We start from the raw sequence: 13,559 nt of genomic DNA, 5'->3' as shown, positions 1-13,559 counted from the left end.
ATCTCCTTTACATTTTTAAAACTATGAAAAAATGAAGCAAAAACCAGATCACGTAACCTCTTATTTTATGTGGTACTTCAACACACTCTAGCTCCTGGTAGAAAAAAAAAAGATATGATTTATTCTTTTTTTTTTTTCATCCTAAATCTGGTTCTGAAAAGCTTTTATTCTCAGTTTCATATGATTCAATTGAATCAAATGCTGAAAGAATAAAACACTCTCTCCTGCAATTTCTTAAGCATGCATATAGCAAAAAATTACTGCTGGCAGGAGGAGCTGTTAGAGTGAATCTCAGCGGAAGTAAATTGTTTGGTATTTGTAATGGAGTATAATAGCTGTAATTCCATTTGAGCTGCTGCCACTAATAAGCTGATAAAAACGGAGAGCTGAGACCCAGGCATCCATCAGTGTGTGTCTCCCACAAATGTCTCTGCACAGTCACTTCATCACAGACACAGGTAACCCAATCCCATTAGATATCCTGTTTCTGACAATGAGGAGCCCAAGCTGGCTCTTCCCACTACGAGCAGGCAAAAACACAGCTGCATTCTGATTCCAAAGGACTTTTCTTATCAGCAACTATCAGGAATTTCCATAGACATTGCCAGTTCCCGCAAAGCTGCAAGACTGGAACTTAAATGTACTCACAGCTACACTTCTTTCTCACAAAAACTAATAACCACAGCAAAAATGACATCAAAATCTGTCTCAAATGTTTTAGAGCTGTGATCCTAATGCCCACCTGTTGCCAAAAAGGCCATTGACTTAATAACAAAATGTTTCTATCGAAATGATTACAAGCCTGAAAACACACTGTGGTGTGTGTGTGTGTGTGCATGTGTATGTGTGTGCAAGTGAAAACAAATGACATCTACATCACATGGCATCACATGGACATTCTAAGCAGGGTGAAAACAAGAGCAGTGGGATCTCTCATAGGGATCCTGCCAAGCAGTAAGGAGGCTTGAGTTCCAGTGTTCTCTTACTGAATTGCCGAGTGATCTTACACACATCACTTAAACGCAACTGCTTAAGAGCCTACACAGAGAAAATAGAGTAGAAATAACAATACTTTAATGATGGCATGGGTTTTGCTGGCAGGAGTGCTTTGAAAAGTGGTTGGTGTTTGGCAAGTCTATTTTTCATGTAACCTGCTGAATAAGCAGCATAATGTACGATTATGCTCATTCTATTAATGATCAAATAAATGGCCCATGAGGGAAATTTTAAACTACGTAAGTGTAGCCTCCTCAGGAGCCTGTCAGTATCTTGAGCAATGTGCTCTGGGCGACTCACATGCCCATGTGAAGATCTGCGCTGCTGAGTGCATGCAGGCATTTCGGAAAGAGCAAATGTGCACATCTGAGTAACGGATCCATGGCGGTATCCTGGAATTGTGCACAGCAGCTACGGCAGCCCAAGAGCAAGGGAGAATCTGGAAGAAGGAAAGTGTTCCACAGACCTGGCCTTGCAGAGTTCCAGAAGCACTGTCTCAGCCACACTCTGCAGCCTCCACTTTGGTTGTCAGTTGTTCCTACCACCGCTTCCAAGAGGAGCTGTTTTTGCTCTGTTCTCACCAATGTCTTCTTCCGGCTTCTGAAACATTTAGTAAACATGCAGCCAGAGTCCCAGTCTATAGAATGACATGACTTTTCTAGAATGCAAGAGAAAAAAAATCATTAATTGTCTCTGTATTTCATTCATGCTTTCATGTTCATTAGCCATAAGCATCATAACTTTGGAACCCAGGCAGCCATATGAAGAGATCGCTATTTCAATCACAGGAAACACCTACAGAATAAAATCCTCAGACAGACTCAATCTGGAAACCAAGTGTATGTGGCCACGCACACGTGAACATGTGAACATAGTAAGCACTGGAAAATCCCTGGCAAGTTACCGCCTGTACCCAATCACCTAAGTGAACCATCTTCATTCAAGTACGCTGTTCCATTTTAAGCATGTTCTTCCTCAGTTTCTCCCCGTTTCCAGGTGTTAAACTTTAAACCACACTTAATGAGGAAAGGAAAACAAGGGGGATGACGATGATTACTTAATATTAAAAATATTCTTAGGGAAAATATCTTATTATCTCCAGAGGCCAGGCCATGCCAAGGAAATCACAGGCACAAATAAAAGAGCCCCATGTGGGTGTTTAAATGACTATGGTTTGGCTAAGTTCCCCCTCTGTACTTTAACCTTCTATATCAGTGTAACATCTTTGCACAGGCCTCTGTGCCTCGAACTGAAAGATGGCACACACTATGGTATGGTTCTCAGTATGGCCCAAAACATGACTGATTCTTTTGTTCAAAATGAATTCATTGAACACGTTTTGGAGGTTGTTTTTGCCTCCTTTTCGAACTCTCAAACAGCATTTGTCGACTCATCCATCTGTCTATACCTCCAAGGACAGCGCGACCTAAGGAACGGAAACACCTCAAAATACTACGACAATGATTCCTTTCTAAGATCGGGTCATCATAATTTTGGACTCTTTAAAATCGCATAACTAAAACTGAGTGTGGCCTTCATGGGTTCACTCAGCAAACATTTGAGGAGGGATAATTCTGTGTTGGCAAACGTTCTCCATGTGGGGGATACTGCAGGGAAAGGTGTCCAAATAGGAGACAGTCTTTAGACTTAAAGACTTTAAGCAGAGAGAGCTCTGGTGCAAATAATGATGCTGTTGGTGAACTGAGCCACTGGCTTCTGTTCCCTGGGCCTCTCTGCCGGCCCAATCATTTGAACCTACAGCGAGTGCAGGGCCTCCTGGCCGGTTTCGGTTTGCACATTCAGGCAAGTTTGCACATTGTGGCCATCATGTCATCATTGAGAAGCCATATCAACGCAACCATTAGGTTCTTCTAGACATTAATAACGCTGTTGTAATAAAGCAGCTCAGACCGCTCTCGTTTCTATGTAAACAAAAAATTGCTTTACACAAGGGGTGTGGGCGTCTTCTGGTTTTCATTTGTTTTCAGTGTGTTTATGTAGCTTAATTGTCTCATCAGGCACTTTCCCAACATAATTATGCTTTTTAACAAATGGTGTTTATGGCAACCCCTAACAGTGCAAAAGAAAGGATTAGTTTCATCCTCTCGTTCCACATTCTGATTCCCTGTGGACAGCTAAATCACGCAAAGATGGTGTTAGGAAAATCTACCTTCACAGCAAATGCTGAAATGCACGGGAGTACCATCTGAGAAAGTGACCAAACGCAAGCCCCAGCCCCGTAACACTGGTTTCGGACAGGGAGCCCCAGTCCGCCTATCCCTGCTACCACCTTCTGAAGACTTCCGGTGCTCTCTAGCAAATCACAGCCCAGGAGGAACGCGCAGGGCCAGTGCGCAGCAAGGCGGCTCGCCACGGCTGGGCCACATCACCTGCTTCCCTGCCTCGGGCGCACGCACCCCGGGAGCACAGGCTCGCGGGAGGCGGGGATGCGTGCTCGCCACCAGCGTCCGCCGCCCGAACCCTCGGCCACTCGCGTCTCCCTCGTGGTGCGAAGTATCCCAGGGCCACGTGGACCCACGGCTAACCCCCGAGGCCCGCGGGGGCGAGCGGCGGCGGGTGGCGGGCGTGCGGGGCGAGCGCCAGAGGTACGGGCTCCGCGGCCTGCGAGCGAGGAGCGGCCGCCGGCAGCGCTGTCCCCCGTCGGGCTTTCGAGCCAAAGGCAGCGCCTGCTGGCCCGCACTTTGGAAAAGACACCGACCCGCGCGCGCGCCGAGGGGAAGCGGGACGGAGCGCGAGGCCGCCGAGCCGGAGTCGCCGCGCGGCAGCGGCGCGCAGCCCCCGCACGCAGCCCACGGCCGACTCCGCCTCCCGGGCGCGCTGGGGCGCGTCCAGCCCCGCGGCCTGGGCTCCTGACCCGGCGCCCCGGGCGCTGCCTGGTTGGCACAGTCGCCTTTTGCATGTTCTTCTCGAGCCTGGAACTCGGGGCAATTCTATCGTAAATGACTGGCTTTTAAAAAAAGCACCAGGATCTAATGATAGGGCTTCTACCCATTGATCGTACACCAACCAGCAGGGGGCTCTTCGCCGGTGCCGCTGGGAGGGACGCGCGCGCACACCCCTTTCCAGTAAATTCCCTGCTGAAACGCAGCTCGCCGGTGCTGAGACTAGGATGTGGACCTACCCCAGGACAAAAGCAGGGTTCGGGCAGAGCGGCTGAGAGCACTTATGAGGGTGTGAGCCAGGCCCACGCACTTCCTTTCTTTCTAGGCCGGTCAACCTTCAGAGTGCGTTTCTCTTCCAAAAAGCAATGCCTGTTTTTCTTGGCGTTTTTGTTTTTGTTTTTCTTCTTTTTTTTTTTAATGTAGCAAGGATTAAATGTCATCCATTCTGATCCAAAAGTGAAATAATCACTAAATAACTACTTTGACAGAATAAATTAATTTTTAAATCTTTTTTTTTAATTTTCTAATTATAATTTTTAAACACAGCTTTGAGGAAATTAACATTTATGTGGACATTTGGTTTCTAGCCTAATGTGGCATAAAAATAAGTAACATAATGAGTGTTAAAAAAAATCAGGTTCATGATGCTTCTCACATCATCATCATTGTACTTAGATGTCACAACAGTATTATGTGCGATTATGTCAGATCCAGCCTTCTCCATCTCCGAGTGTTGGCAGGTAGGAGGGTTGTTGGCAAGAGGAGGGGTGTTAACCTCAGGATCCTGGATCCGTTCCAAGGCTGGTAATTACATTCTGCCAGCCAAAATTCATCCCATAATTTTAATTGGATAAATCCTTTCTGGCCTAAGCTACTGCTATGCCTGTCAAACTGTTGCCACATTTCACCCCAGAGGTGTCTGTGTTTTAGTTGCAAGAATCAGTCCCTTTGAGGTTGGCTTATCAGTTTAAATCCTCAAAGTGCTTTGGGATCCTGTGCAATAAAGAATATATTTAGGCATTTTTTAATGCTAAATCCACATAGAAATGCATCAAATAGATAAATACCCATGTTGCTGCCTAAAGTCCCAAACCCTTCCAATGTCAGCATTCACCAGATCATCTTCAGAGCTTTTTAACCAGATTCACCTTTCTCCCTCTTTGCTTAGGAGTTTTTACTGCCTTTAGCGTTAGCTTCCAAAAGGACTGCGAAGTCCAAAGGTTCTTCCATGGTGGGACACAGAATTGAAGCCCGTGTTTCAGCTTTCCAAACAATGACGCGACTCTGGAAAATGAGACAGCGTGATAACATTACAACCAGCCTTAGCACGGCCCTGCAGAGGAGACGGTGTGACTCCCAGGCCTTCGGAATGACTCCAGCTGTAGAAGCTGTCGGAAGGAAACCTTGACCTTGTCTCCCAGTCTTCTCTGTGAGAGTCTCCCTCTGACAGGGCTACCAGGGTGTTAAGATAACATTTCTGCAAGGGTCCTTTTCTCCACCCTACTCACTTCCAACGGAAGGAGAGAAAACAGCGTGCCAGTGTTTTTTGTGGAGGGCAGCTCCACCCCTGCCGGCGGGCTGTAAGCATGTGTGTTTTGGAAAATACGAGGACGTCAGATCCAACAGGTCCCATGAGAAGTTTAGCAGTAAGACTGAAGTATTAGTTTGTTCTCTTCAACGGGGAAAAGGTACCACTGGTTAGTTTGACCCAACCACATGCAATCCTGCCCCTTTCATTATGTCAGAGAGCTTCGTGTCATATTTATGCTGCGAGCATATCAAGGATCTAATTTTTATTTGACCGCATTCTTTGAAAGGAATTTTCCTACTTTGTGAATTAATGTAGTATTTAGCCTCCTTGTTTTTCCTGCTAAGTTCACCTTCTGGGCATGGATCCTCCTGTTCTTAGGGTTCCTGTCCAGAAATAGTTAAGCATTGGAATAGAGAACAGCTAAAACCCCCGAGTGTCAGTTCTGTCTGTGACACCTGCTGTTTGCTAGTACTCTCATTGGTTTCCCTAGTGGATGGGGGAAACTTTTCTTTGCCCTTCGTTTTCATTTTTGCAAACAGGGAGAACTTAGTTCTTCTAGGAGCCTCTCCTGGCCCATCTGAGCTGAGGGAGGTAAAAGGGGGAAGGTTGGGCTCTACTACTAATGCTCCACAGATGTGTGCCTGCAGCCTGGGTGCTGGTTGAGCAGGACCAGGGCTAGGGTGCAGCAATGGAGGCATTTGCCCCATAGATAAAATTTATTTGGGTGCCAAAAAATTCCGGGATGCAGTCTTTTTAAAAATTGTAATTAATGTGAAATAAGAAATGTGTGGCAAACGAAATCCCCGGCTTTTACATGAAGACAGGATCCCAGCCTGCACTTGCCCCTTGATTAAGCCTCACCCTGGTCCCAGCGCTGTGGTTCCCCCTTCCCTTTGTGACAGCCTGGTCCTGATTGCAGGGCTGACAGGAAACTGTGCCACTGCACTCTGCCTGCATCCTCTCTGCTGGCCCTGGAGCTGGGCAACAAAACCAGGAATGTCAAGGGTAGAAATTTCCAGGCCAGCAAAGACATGTAATTTATAGTCTATTCAAGAGTTTCTAGACTTCCTTATATGGGAAATTTGGCTGACTATATTTCAAAAGAAGGCAAACCCTTATTAGAACAATAATAAAAATATCAACTCTACTTACCTGATATTTTTCAGAATTATGCTAGTTAGGTTTCCTGTTGTGCTGTGACATTTGGAAATGTCTTAAACAATATTTTAATCAATACTATATTTTTTATTTTCATATTCTAGCATTAATCTGTATTCAGGGAAGAAGTGAATAGAGAATTACCCTGAGAAGGATGGAAGTCTAATTCCTAATGCAGCATTTTTTCTTTGAAGATTTCACTTTCACCACATTTTTGCACTAGGTCAGATTTCATTCTGCCTTCTTTCCTCCTTGTAGAACATGCAAAAGATTTTTTTCTTCTTTCCTATAAATGGGGATTGATAAGTGAGGGCTTTAAAAAGTGAGCTTCATTGTCATTTCAGGATGAGTGAAGAAATGTTTTAATGACTTCTGAATTTTAAATTGTTTCATGTGATATTATGAAATATGTGTTATGTTAGTCATTTTCTAAAATACCAACAGGTTTCTCTGCTGCCATGTTTAGAGTGGTGGAAGCTATGCTATTAACTTATTTTAAATAAAGAAAAGGAACTTGATATCCAGAAAACAGCCACAGCAAGTGGCAGAAGCACTTCCATGTATCTGTGCCTTAGTTATATTAAATGATCTCTAACCACTTTTATCTTAAGCACGGAGGAAAGCAAACATTCCACAAAATTTCTAAAACAATTTTTTCACCTTAATACTTTAGAAGTATCTTTCCCTTTACACGTTACGGATTATGTTCTTGCTCTTTATCCTGCTGCTCTCTTTAGCATGAAAAACCAGTAGACTCGAATGTAAGCATTGTTATTAGCTGAAATTGGAATCAGTTATTGTGAATCCTGTTCATTCCCAGCCGGAATATCTCGTGTAATTGCCAAAAGTCAGAAGTCTGTGGTCCCTCGCTCACTGCTGGCTCCTTAATCCTTTGCCTTTGTTTACCCTCAGTATTAGTTGTGCTCTCCTTTATTATGGAACCCAAGCATAGGATGAAGTGAAGTGTTCTTGGAGCTTCTCTCCAAAGCTGTTTTTTCATAGCTATTTGTTGTATTTCAGTTGAAAAACCATCCCTACAGTAGAGTTTGAATTTTTACTGAAAACTTATTTTAACTTATGGGACTACATCATTTCTAGAGCTATTATAATTCACAGAATGTCTAGTCAGAAAAATGCTCCAATGTTTAAAGACATTTTCCTTTACATTACAGAAATTTTTGCTGTTACCAGATTTTATCAATAAATATATACTTAAAAATTCCAACCACTGGGTGGTGACTGTCAACACTCATTAAGAAAGATAACACTTTTTTTAAAAAAAAGATTTTATTTTGAGAAGTAGAGTTACAGAGAGGGGGAGAGACAGACAGAAAGGTCTTGCATCCATTGGTTCACTCCCTAAATGGCCGCGACAGCCAGAATTGGGCCGATCCGAAGCCAGGAGCCAGGAGCTTCCTCCAGGTCTCTCATGTGGTGCAGAGGCCCAAGCACTTGGGTCACCTTCCACTGCTTCCTCAGGCTACAAGCAGTGAGCTGGATCAAAAGAGGAGCAGACTAGATATGAACCAGCACCCATATGGGATGCTAGCGATGCAGGCGGAGGCTTACCCTTCCACACCACAGCTCCAGCCCCCAAGATGACACTTCTTTAGACGATATAGCAGTGGAAGTCCAGCAGGTGCACTTGGAGCCACTTCTATATTACTGTCAATAATCTGTTGTGGTTTAATGTCCCTGTGTATATACAAATGAATGTCAACTGTTCAGATACCAAGAAGGGCCAACTCCAGTATGCACAGGAACCAGAGTCCCTGGACAGAAGTATGCATGTGGTATTTGCCATGCCTTAATTCAAGGGTTCAGAGACATCCCTTATTTGAAAAGGACCCATTCTGGAGAGACCAATTCTCCTGCTCTTGGGAAGATTGCCAAGCCCTGTCTCTGCAGGACATTCAAACTAAAGGTTAAATTAAGGCTTTCCTGCTGGTTTGTTTGTCTTTTACCAAATATCTCAGTATCAAAAGGAATCCAACCTTTACCTTTTCATTAAAGTTTGAAAATGTCTAATGTCTCTGGGAAAAGTAGATAACTTGAGTTTTTTGGTGTTGTTTTTAATTTCTTTATCTTTCCTTGTGCCTTTTAGTTATTATGCTACTCTTTTAGCTTGAAGGGCTATGCTAGTGGAAAAGATTTAAAAATGAAATTCATAAGCCCTCAGGGCAGAGGGGACCTTGGAGGTAGTCTGGTGCCTTCTCATAATTTTTTCTTCAAAAGATGTCTAACATGGAACAAGGCAACAGAGATGGAAGCAGAGCATCTGATGGAACTAGGGGGCACAATGGACAGCCCATGTAGTCCTACACTTTGATCCCCAGTCCCCACTGTTTCCAGGACCTCTCCTTGAGCCCTAAGGTACCTTTGAAAGCTATAGACTCAAAAAAAAAAAAAAAGAAAAAGAAAAAGAAAAGAAAAGAAAAGAAAAGAAAAAGAAGGGCGGGAAGGAAGAAAAGACAAACATGGACTTGTCAAACCCTTTTTTCTTAGGTGTGATACCTTTTTTTATCACTTCATAGGAAGTTCTCAGCCTTTAAAAATTAACCCTCTATCTTGAAATAAGGTTCACAATGTGGCTCCAAAATGAAAATGCTGCAGAAAATCCACATTACCTTGTAAATTATTGGACGGGTTTTAATAATAATTTCTGGGGAAGAAAATGAATATGAATAGTTATTCAAATATGAAATGATCCACCAAAGTCTTTAATTAATACTCTAGGAAATGTAGCACAGAACCCAGAAGGATAAAGATTTTGAGGATGGAGGAAGAATTCAAAAGGATGCAATCAAATAGACAATTATAGTTCAGACAACAGGCAAGGATGAAAGTGGCTTAGTTACTGTGTCACTAACCAGCTCAGAAGACTGCAATACAGCACTGCCCCTCCCAGTGCCTCCAGCACTTCTAACATCAGGATTTTCATTTCTCTATTTTAGGCGAAGTATGACAAGTATTCCTTGTAGGAGATTTCAAGGTTTCTGTATTTCTTTTAGATATGAGGCCCATTCTTCTTTTCAGCATCTCTATCTGATTTTTGTTTTTTACCTACATATTATGTTTTGCCATTTGATCTAGAATCTTACATTCTCAAGGATTACCAAACTGTCTGCAATAGCAGTTCAGCCACCCATACTTTAAAGCCAAATTTAAAGTGCAAATAGAAAATTATGTGCCAAAAATATGTAATGAAAATACATTTTGTTAATCAGAATAAAATTATAATGGATGTTCATTTTACTGCTGCTAATTTCACTCTAAATTCACAACTGTTAGTCTTTATGTTTCCTTTATTTATCAATATAAGCCATAAAGAACTCCCAGTTTTTTTCTCTAACACTTTTGAATTATTCAAATTCTAAAAACATTTTAAACTAATAAGAGCCAGCTCTAAAACAAACACAAAATATATTAATAGGAAGATAGCTTTTGTTCTTTTTCATGGAAATAAGTAAATGGCAACACAATTTTTTACAAAAAGTTAATTTTTTTATAGATGTGATCTTTACTGATAGTTGTAATATAAGTCTAATGATACACAGTACTTAATATGTCTAGTGTATTGGCATTATAATTACAAAGAAGTTTTAAATCTAAAGAGGAATCTCATATGTATCTCATCAGATACTTTCTAGATGTGCAACCCAGGCCTAACAATGTTTAGTGATTGCTACATGTCCAAAATCACGCTTCTAAATTCTAAATGCCTGGAAGATGAAGTCCGAGGCCCTACTCTGAAGGGATCTTTTCTTTTTTTTTTATTTTTTTTATTTTCTCCATTTATTTTCCTAACACCCTTCCTCATGCTAATTTCATACTCTAACAGTACATGTCCACCAACATATTTTTGACTATTGCATGTCTCTGGCTTTGTGCTTTGCTTAAAATTTCTTTCTATGACCTCACCCACCCACCCAATAAACAGTCCCCGCCTCTATAAAGACTCCCTGAATTATACCCTCTTTCTTAGGATATTATATAATTTCCAGAACCTTTTACACTTAGGAATGAAACCTTGATCAAATCATATTATTGTTATATTATGTCAGAAGCACCTCTGTCTCCTGTGAGAATGAATAGGACTAGGATAATTCTTTTCTTTTTATCGCTAGAGCTTAGTCTAGTTTTGAAACCCGGCACATACTTTGTAAAAATCCACTGAAGAAACAAATTAGAGGACTGATGAGTGGAAAAGTACTTGTAAACATGAATGAATGTGTGATAAATTAATGAACCAACAAACCAACAAGGAAGTGAATAGGTCAAATTTCTCAGTCCTACTTAACACTATTGAGAACTTGGGCAGGGTAATTCTTCTGTGGAGGGCTGTCCTGTGCATTGTAAGATGTTAGCAGCATCCCTGACCTCTACCCACTAACAATAGCTTCACCCCACACCAGGAATGTCTCCATACATTGCCAAACAGCCCTCAGAGGCAAAACTGCTCTTGATTGAGAACCACTGGAATAGATGGAAAGACTGTGTACAGCAATTCATGTGGAAGGCAGGGGTTAAAAATCTGGTTTCTGTTTCAGTCCAGTATTTTTATGACTTAGCCCTGCTGAAATCCAAATTGAATTCTGAGATCCAAACACAGTTAACAGAAGTATAATTTATAGGACATAGTATTTAAATGCAACATTAGAGTGTCAAGGTAAGCCTTTCTGGTATCACTTAGCATGATCTTTTCAAAACAGTGTTTATCTGTAGTTGCTATTATTAAACAATACTTAGTCAATTCTGCCTAAAAATTTGCTCCTAGAAGTCTGTTTGAATTTTCTAAATGTCGCTTCATAGCACCATCTTGTGGATCTTAGTGGGACTTGCTGATTTTACTTTAAAATGTCTAGTAATTTCTACAGAAGAAGAAAAGGGAATAGTCTTTTTAAAAATCTGCTTATTGAAATGTTCTATCAAACTCTAAATGAGGGACATAGTGAATTTTGACTTCAGTTTTGGTATTCAGCCAGAATTTTTCCTTTCAGACTTGAGGGAAAATATTTAGTGTAATATAACAGGAAAATCAAAGGCCAACGGTAGTACAGGAAACCTGCATAGGATTACTGACGTGGAAGAACAATTTCTTATTAACAGATGTAATTAAAATCTAATTGTATAGGCAAAATGTTTAATGGATTGAAATTCTTGATTTTCTCAATAGACAATCTCCTTTTCTTCATGAGTTAAATGTGGCAAAGTCCTGCTCTAAGAATTGGTTCCTTAATGAGTCCCTTTCTTCACAGGAAACATCAAGAATTGCCAGTGGGTTCAGCCTAGGGCATTTGGGTATCTAAGTCCTATCTGTAAGATAAGATACAATGACTTCGGGAAGTTAGAACAAAAGTTAAAAAAAAAAAAAAAACTTTTATTGCAGAAACTTTCTCCTGATTGTTTTGCCCTCAAAGTAGCTACTTCATGTTACAGCACAGCAGACTACTTTGCCTGCCTATGTGGTTGAAAATAGATCCCCAGCAAATGGGTCAAGTCAGCAAGATCAATAACCACAACACTAGTTGTAATGGCATTTAATCTACACTGACTCTGTAAGAAGGCAATCAACACTATGTATAACTTTTTTCAGATTTGAGTGAACAAAAGATGCCCCTGAGTAGTCACTATTGAGTAGTGGAAGAACTCTGGAGCAGAAATCAAAATGCCAGATTTCTACTCTAGATTGTCACCAAGTGCATAGGACTCAACGTCTGTGTGCTTCAATTACCATATATAAAAGGAGGGAGCTGGACTAGGTGTCCTTTCAAGCTTACTGGGTAAGAGTCTATGAACTGTTCTGTTGGGTAGGAGCAGAGCTCAACTTTAATATTCCCTTTCAAAGAGTGGCACCAGTGGGTGGTTTGAATGGTGCTGTTCTTCACAGTTTATGGATCTGACAAGACCACTTCCAACCTCCCCCTCCAATGATGGTTAAAAGTACCGTCTGTTAAGTTTTTAAACTTTTCTTGATACCATTTATTTTCCATATATATCAACTCAGAAATATTTCATTTTACTTGAAAATAATTCTTTCAGAATTTCAGAGGATATCTCCAAATTTACTGTTCCAAAATCGCGGTTCTAATTCTCTGAAATTTTCATATAATACAGACTGTAATCATATATCCTTTAATAATTCTTTCCCAAAAAATGGCCTGTAGAACATTTATCCCTTTAGTGTTGTTCCACAAATCAAAATAACTTTGGGTCTTGCTACATGGTATATTGTTTTCTGGGCTGTCCACAGTAACTATTACAATTTTAACAATTCTGAAAGCCATTTTTACCTTTATTTTTTGATTGTTTTTGGTTTTTGTTTAGTTTGATTAGTCAATTTCTTTTTGGCAGGATTTAGCAGGACTACTCCTTCAGGAAATAGCTTTACTTTTCTAGACCTACTGTTTTAGATGGTCCTGACATAGAAGCTTTTCCTGGAAGGCTTTTATGCTTCCTCAGGTATTGTGTTTTTATTGTATTTAATTACTTTCTCCTAGAAACAAGTAAAAAAACCTTGAACATTAGGACACCCATTTAACAAGTAAATGAACTACTTAAGTCCAATAATTAAGTGCTCTCAAAGATTCAAGCATCTCCTGTTTTCATTATTGCAGTTATCATTTTCAATATTTAATACATTTAATTCAAAAGTAAAGACATTTTGAGACAAATTTAATGGGATCCCTGTGCTACCTTGCTCAGACAAGGTTTTAGTAATGAAAGCCTAGAATCAATAATCACTGGAATCAAAAGTGGTTGAGTGTAAGCTGATCACTGTAAAGATTAGCACTAATCACTGCAAAGATTAGCACCTGTTGTAAATGGAATGGGAAAGGATGGCATCTCCACTGAATGCTGACCTCTTGCTGTACCCTAACCTCTCACCTTCTGGTATACTAATTTAGTATAACTGGAATACTGATGTGTCTGTATTGAACATTTGCCAATATTTGTGGCAAAGACAGTTA

This window comes from Oryctolagus cuniculus, chromosome 3 (genome assembly GCF_964237555.1).
Source record: "Oryctolagus cuniculus chromosome 3, mOryCun1.1, whole genome shotgun sequence".
Classification (NCBI taxonomy): domain Eukaryota; kingdom Metazoa; phylum Chordata; class Mammalia; order Lagomorpha; family Leporidae; genus Oryctolagus; species Oryctolagus cuniculus.
Note: the sequence above shows the minus strand (reverse complement) of the source record.